This window comes from Lissotriton vulgaris, chromosome 1_1 (assembly GCF_964263255.1).
Source record: "Lissotriton vulgaris chromosome 1_1, aLisVul1.2, whole genome shotgun sequence".
Lineage (NCBI taxonomy): Eukaryota > Metazoa > Chordata > Amphibia > Caudata > Salamandridae > Lissotriton > Lissotriton vulgaris.
The window spans coordinates 234,013,043-234,020,942 of NC_141685.1; the positions used below are offsets into that span (position 1 = coordinate 234,013,043).

The following is a 7,900-nucleotide window of genomic DNA, read 5'->3' on the forward strand; positions in this document are numbered from 1 at the left end:
GCCCAACGTGGGGCTCGAACCCACGACCCTGAGATTAAGAGTCTCATGCTCTACCGACTGAGTTAGCCGGGCTCCCTCCTTAAGACAGTATGCAGACCAATCCCTTTTTGTGAAAAAAATCAAATCCTGGATATTCCTCTACTCTTGTTTTGCAAGGAAAGCCAGATTTATACATCCTTCAGAGGACAGAGTGTCAAAAAAAATAAGAGAAAATGAAAACGGAAGTTGTGAGAACTTCATTTTGAGATTGCATAAGAATTCAAATTCCTCTCACATGCTAAAGAATACCTGAACCCTTTTGATTAAACCACTTTAGTTGTTATAATGAGACCATATTTGAAAGCCATCTGTGATTTTTCTGTTCTTACTCTGCAATGACCTTGGCAATGACAAGTTAAAAATAAAATGTATGCAAATTTTATAATGGAGAATGCGGGCATCGATCCAGCTATCTCTCGCATGCTAAGCGAGCGCTCTACCATTTGAGCTAATTCCCCTGTGTGTTTAATCTGCATAACATGAAAAAAGTAACCTCACTGCCTTCCACACTTTATTTGAAGTTCAATTGCCCATAACAGTGTTCAGTTCACTCCTAACTTATGCCTTACCTCCACTTATGGGATGTTTTACAGTTCAGGTTGGCCTGTTTACTATTCGAATATGAGTGATATTGTGGTGTGTTCATCTAGACTCATACCTACCAAATCTTGAAGTTACATTTCCCACCAATGAGAAACCAAGGGAGATACCATTTTTGATAGTTATTGCATGTCTAATGCAAGAATAATCACCAGATTATGAGAGTCCAGCAAAAATTACTCATTTTCGCCCAACGTGGGGCTCGAACCTACAACCCTGAGATTAAGAGTCTCATGCTCTACCAACTGAGCTAGCCGGGCTCCCACTTCAAGACGGTATGCAGACTAATAATTTTTTTATGAAGGAAATCCATTCCTGGACAATTTTTGGGAGTTATTGCAGGTCTAATGCAAGATTAATCTCCATATTATGAGAGTCAATGCAATATTCAGGCAAAAATTACTCGTTTTCGCCCAAAGTGGGGATCGAACCCACAACCCTGAGATTAAGAGTCTCATGCTCTACCGACTGAGCTAGCCGGGCATCGATCCCGCTACCTCTTGCATGCTAAGCGAGCGCTCTACCATTTGAGCTAATTCCCCTGTGTGTTTAATGTGCATAACATGAAAAAAGTAACCTCACTGCCTTCCACACTTTATTTGAAGTCCAATTGCCCATAACAGTGTTCAGTTCACTCCTAACTTATGCCTTACCTCCACTTATGGGATGTTTTACAGTTCAGGTTGGCCTGTTTACTACTCGAATATGAGTGATATTGTGGTGTGTTCATCTAGACTCATACCCTACCTAATCTTGAAGTTAAATTTCCCACCAATGAGAAACCAAGGCAGATACCATTTTTGATAGTTATTGCATGTCTAATGCAAGAATAATCACCAGATTATGAGAGTCCAGCAAAAATTACTCATTTTCACCCAACGTGGGGCTCGAACCCACGACCCTGAGATTAAGAGTCTCATGCTCTACCGACTGAGCTAGCCGGGCTCCCACTTCAAGCTGGTATGCAGACTAATCATTTTTTATGAAGGAAATCCATTCCTGGACAATTTTTGGGAGTTATTGCAGGTCTAATGCAAGATTAATCTCCATATTATGAGAGTCAATGCAATATTCAGGCAAAAATTACTCGTTTTCGCCCAACGTGGGGCTCGAACCCACAACCCTGAGATTAAGAGTCTCATGCTCTACCGACTGAGCTAGCCGGGCTCCCTCCTTAAGACAGTATGCAGACCAATCCTTTTTTGTGAAAAAAATCAAATCCTGGATATTCCTCTACTCTTGTTTTGCAAGGAAAGCCAGATGTATACATCCTTCAGAGGACAGAGTGTCAAAAAAAATAAGAGAAAATGAAAACGGAAGTTGTGAGAACTTCATTTTGAGATTGCATAAGAATTCAAATTCCTCTCACATGCTAAAGAATACCTGAACCCTTTTGATTAAACCACTTTAGTTGTTATAATGAGACCATATTTGAAAGCCATCTGTGATTTTTCTGTTCTTACTCTGCAATGACCTTGGCAATGACAAGTTAAAAATAAAATGTATGCAAATTTTATAATGGAGAATGCGGGCATCGATCCCGCTACCTCTCGCATGCTAAGCGAGCGCCCTACCGTTTGAGCTAATTCACCTGTGTGTTTAATCTGCATAACATGAAAAAAGTAACCTCACTGCCTTCCACACTTTATTTGAAGTCCAATTGCCCATAACAGTGTTCAGTTCACTCCTAACTTATGCCTTACCTCCCCTTATAGGATGTTTTACAGTTCAGGTTGGCCTGTTTACTACTCGAATATGAGTGATATTGTGGTGTGTTCATCTAGACTCATACCCTACCTAATCTTGAAGTTAAATTTCCCACCAATGAGAAACCAAGGGAGATACCATTTTTGATAGTTATTGCATGTCTAATGCAAGAATAATCACCAGATTATGAGAGTCCAGCAAAAATTACTCATTTTCGCCCAACGTGGGGCTCGAACCCACGACCCTGAGATTAAGAGTCTCATGCTCTACCGACTGAGCTAGCCGGGCTCCCACTTGAAGATGGTATGCAGACTAATCATTTTTTATGAAGGAAATCCATTCCTGGACAATTTTTGGGAGTTATTGCAGGTCTAATGCAAGATTAATCTCCATATTATGAGAGTCAATGCAATATTCAGGCAAAAATTACTCGTTTTCGCCCAACGTGGGGCTCGAACCCACGACCCTGAGATTAAGAGACTCATGCTCTACCGACTGAGCTAGCTGGGCTCCCTCCTTAAGACAGTATGCAGACCAATCCCTTTTTTGTGAAGAAAATCAAATCCTGGATATTCCTCTACTCTTGTTTTGCAAGGAAAGCCAGATTTATACATCCTTCAGAGGACAGAGTGTCAAAAAAATAAGAGAAAATAAAAATGGAAGTTGTGAGAACTTCATTTTGAGATTGCATAAGAATTCAAATTCCTCTCACATGCTAAAGAATACCTGAACCCTTTTGATTAAACCACTTTAGTTGTTATAATGAGACCATATTTGAAAGCCATCTGTGATTTTTCTGTTCTTACTCTGCAATGACCATGGGCAATGACAAGTTAAAAATAAAATGTATGCAAATTTTATAATGGAGAATGCAGGCATCGATCCCGCTACCTCTTGCATGCTAAGCGAGCGCTCTACCATTTGAGCTAATTCCCCTGTGTGTTTAATCTGCATAACATGAAAAAAGTAACCTTACTGCCTTCTGCACTTTATTTGAAGTCCAATTGCCCATAACAGTGTTAAATTCACTCCTAATTTATGCCTTACCTCCACTTATGGGATGTTTTACAGTTCAGGTTGGCCTGTTTACTACTCGAATATGAGTGATATTGCGGTGTGTTCATCTAGACTCATACCCCAGCTAATCTTGAAGTTAAATTTCCCACCAATGAGAAACCAAGGGAGATACCATTTCTGATAGTTATTGCATGTCTAATGCAAGAATATTCACCAGATTATGAGAGTCAATGCAATAATCCAGCAAAAATTACTCATTTTCGCCCAACGTGGGGCTCAAACCCACGACCCTGAGATTAAGAGTCTCATGCTCTACCGACTGAGCTAGCCGGGATCCCTCCTTAAGAAAGTATGCAGACCAATCCCTTTTTGTGAAGAAAATCAAATCCTGGATATTCCTCTACTCTTGTTTTGCATGGAAAGCCAGATTTATACATCCTTCAGAGGACAGAGTGTCAAAAAAAATAAGAGAAAATGAAAATGGAAGTTGTGAGAACTTCATTTTGAGATTGCATAAGAATTCAAATTCCTCTCACATGCTAAAGAATACCTGAACCCTTTTGATTAAACCACTTTAGTTGTTATAATGAGACCATATTTGAAAGTCATCTGTGATTTTTCTGTTCTTACTCTGCAATGACCTTGGCAATGACAAGTTAAAAATAAAATGTATGCAAATTTTATAATGGAGAATGCAAGCATCGATCCCGCTACCTCTAGCATGCTAAGCGAGCGCTTTACTATTTGAGCTAATTCCCCTGTGTGTTTAATGTGCATAACATGAAAAAAGTAACCTCACTGCCTTCCACACTTTATTTGAAGTCCAAATGCCCATAACAGTGTTCAGTTCACTCCTAACTTATGCCTTACCTCCACTTATGGGATGTTTTACAGTTCAGGTTGGCCTGTTTACTACTCGAATATGAGTGATATTGTGGTGTGTTCATCTAGACTCATACCCTACCTAATCTTGAAGTTAAATTTCCCACCAATGAGAAACCAAGGCAGATACCATTTTTGATAGTTATTGCATGTCTAATGCAAGAATAATCACCAGATTATGAGAGTCCAGCAAAAATTACTCATTTTCACCCAACGTGGGGCTCGAACCCACGACCCTGAGATTAAGAGTCTCATGCTCTACCGACTGAGCTAGCCGGGCTCCCACTTCAAGCTGGTATGCAGACTAATCATTTTTTATGAAGGAAATCCATTCCTGGACAATTTTTGGGAGTTATTGCAGGTCTAATGCAAGATTAATCTCCATATTATGAGAGTCAATGCAATATTCAGGCAAAAATTACTCGTTTTCGCCCAACGTGGGGCTCGAACCCACAACCCTGAGATTAAGAGTCTCATGCTCTACCGACTGAGCTAGCCGGGCTCCCTCCTTAAGACAGTATGCAGACCAATCCTTTTTTGTGAAAAAAATCAAATCCTGGATATTCCTCTACTCTTGTTTTGCAAGGAAAGCCAGATGTATACATCCTTCAGAGGACAGAGTGTCAAAAAAAATAAGAGAAAATGAAAACGGAAGTTGTGAGAACTTCATTTTGAGATTGCATAAGAATTCAAATTCCTCTCACATGCTAAAGAATACCTGAACCCTTTTGATTAAACCACTTTAGTTGTTATAATGAGACCATATTTGAAAGCCATCTGTGATTTTTCTGTTCTTACTCTGCAATGACCTTGGCAATGACAAGTTAAAAATAAAATGTATGCAAATTTTATAATGGAGAATGCGGGCATCGATCCCGCTACCTCTCGCATGCTAAGCGAGCGCCCTACCATTTGAGCTAATTCACCTGTGTGTTTAATCTGCATAACATGAAAAAAGTAACCTCACTGCCTTCCACACTTTATTTGAAGTCCAATTGCCCATAACAGTGTTCAGTTCACTCCTAACTTATGCCTTACCTCCCCTTATAGGATGTTTTACAGTTCAGGTTGGCCTGTTTACTACTCGAATATGAGTGATATTGTGGTGTGTTCATCTAGACTCATACCCTACCTAATCTTGAAGTTAAATTTCCCACCAATGAGAAACCAAGGGAGATACCATTTTTGATAGTTATTGCATGTCTAATGCAAGAATAATCACCAGATTATGAGAGTCCAGCAAAAATTACTCATTTTCGCCCAACGTGGGGCTCGAACCCACGACCCTGAGATTAAGAGTCTCATGCTCTACCGACTGAGCTAGCCGGGCTCCCACTTGAAGATGGTATGCAGACTAATCATTTTTTATGAAGGAAATCCATTCCTGGACAATTTTTGGGAGTTATTGCAGGTCTAATGCAAGATTAATCTCCATATTATGAGAGTCAATGCAATATTCAGGCAAAAATTACTCGTTTTCGCCCAACGTGGGGCTCGAACCCACGACCCTGAGATTAAGAGACTCATGCTCTACCGACTGAGCTAGCTGGGCTCCCTCCTTAAGACAGTATGCAGACCAATCCCTTTTTTGTGAAGAAAATCAAATCCTGGATATTCCTCTACTCTTGTTTTGCAAGGAAAGCCAGATTTATACATCCTTCAGAGGACAGAGTGTCAAAAAAATAAGAGAAAATAAAAATGGAAGTTGTGAGAACTTCATTTTGAGATTGCATAAGAATTCAAATTCCTCTCACATGCTAAAGAATACCTGAACCCTTTTGATTAAACCACTTTAGTTGTTATAATGAGACCATATTTGAAAGCCATCTGTGATTTTTCTGTTCTTACTCTGCAATGACCATGGGCAATGACAAGTTAAAAATAAAATGTATGCAAATTTTATAATGGAGAATGCAGGCATCGATCCCGCTACCTCTTGCATGCTAAGCGAGCGCTCTAAAATTTGAGCTAATTCCCCGGTGTGTTTAATCTGCATAACATGAAAAAAGTAACCTTACTGCCTTCCGCACTTTATTTGAAGTCCAATTGCCCATAACAGTGTTAAATTCACTCCTAATTTATGCCTTACCTCCACTTATGCGATGTTTTACAGTTCAGGTTGGCCTGTTTACTACTCGAATATGAGTGATATTGCGGTGTGTTCATCTAGACTCATACCCCAGCTAATCTTGAAGTTAAATTTCCCACCAATGAGAAACCAAGGGAGATACCATTTCTGATAGTTATTGCATGTCTAATGCAAGAATATTCACCAGATTATGAGAGTCAATGCAATAATCCAGCAAAAATTACTCATTTTCGCCCAACGTGGGGCTCAAACCCACGACCCTGAGATTAAGAGTCTCATGCTCTACCGACTGAGCTAGCCGGGATCCCTCCTTAAGAAAGTATGCAGACCAATCCCTTTTTGTGAAGAAAATCAAATCCTGGATATTCCTCTACTCTTGTTTTGCATGGAAAGCCAGATTTATACATCCTTCAGAGGACAGAGTGTCAAAAAAAATAAGAGAAAATGAAAATGGAAGTTGTGAGAACTTCATTTTGAGATTGCATAAGAATTCAAATTCCTCTCACATGCTAAAGAATACCTGAACCCTTTTGATTAAACCACTTTAGTTGTTATAATGAGACCATATTTGAAAGTCATCTGTGATTTTTCTGTTCTTACTCTGCAATGACCTTGGCAATGACAAGTTAAAAATAAAATGTATGCAAATTTTATAATGGAGAATGCAAGCATCGATCCCGCTACCTCTAGCATGCTAAGCGAGCGCTTTACTATTTGAGCTAATTCCCCTGTGTGTTTAATCTGCATAACATGAAAAAAGTAACCTTACTGCGTTCCACACTTTATTTGAAGTCCAATTGCCCATAACAGTGTTCAGTTTACTCCTAACTTATGCCTTACCTCCACTTATGGGATGTTTTACATTTCAGGTTGGCCTGTTTACTACTCGAATAGGAGTGATATTGCGGTGTGTTCATCTAGACTCATACCCTAGCTAATCTTGAAGTTAAATTTCCCACCAATGAGAAACCAAGGGAGATACCATTTTTGATAGTTATTGCATGTCTAATGCAAGAATAATCACCAGATTATGAGAGTTCAGCAAAAATTACTCATTTTCGCCCAACGTGGGGCTCGAACCCACAACCCTGAGATTAAGAGTCTCATGCTCTACCGACTGAGCTAGCCGGGCTCCCACTTCAAGATGGTATGCAGACTAATCATTTTTTATGAAGGAAATCCATTCCTGGACAATTTTTGGGAGTTATTGCAGGTCTAATGCAAGATTAATCTCCATATTATGAGAGTCAATGCAATATTCAGGCAAAAATTACTTGTTTTCGCCCAACGTGGGGCTCGAACCCACGACCCTGAGATTAAGAGTCTCATGCTCTACCGACTGAGCTAGCTGGGCTCCCTCCTTAAGACAGTATGCAGACCAATCCCTTTTTGTGAAGAAAATCAAATCCTGGATATTCCTCTACTCTTGTTTTGCAGGGAAAGCCAGATTTATACATCCTTCAGAGGACAGAGTGTCAAAAAAAATAAGAGAAAATAAAAATGGAAGTTGTGAGAACTTCATTTTGAGATTGCATAAGAATTCAAATTCCTCTCACATGCTAAAGA

The 7,900-nt window shown here is 39.6% G+C and overlaps 1 non-coding gene across 1 annotated transcript; it reads right to left on the reverse strand.

Annotated features, from left to right (window-relative positions):
- Nucleotides 1-7,615: 7,615 nt before the first annotated feature.
- On the reverse strand, nucleotides 7,616-7,688 carry TRNAK-CUU (transfer RNA lysine (anticodon CUU)). The gene has a single exon. It is a non-coding gene; the product is annotated as a tRNA-Lys (tRNA).
- Nucleotides 7,689-7,900: the final 212 nt, after the last annotated feature.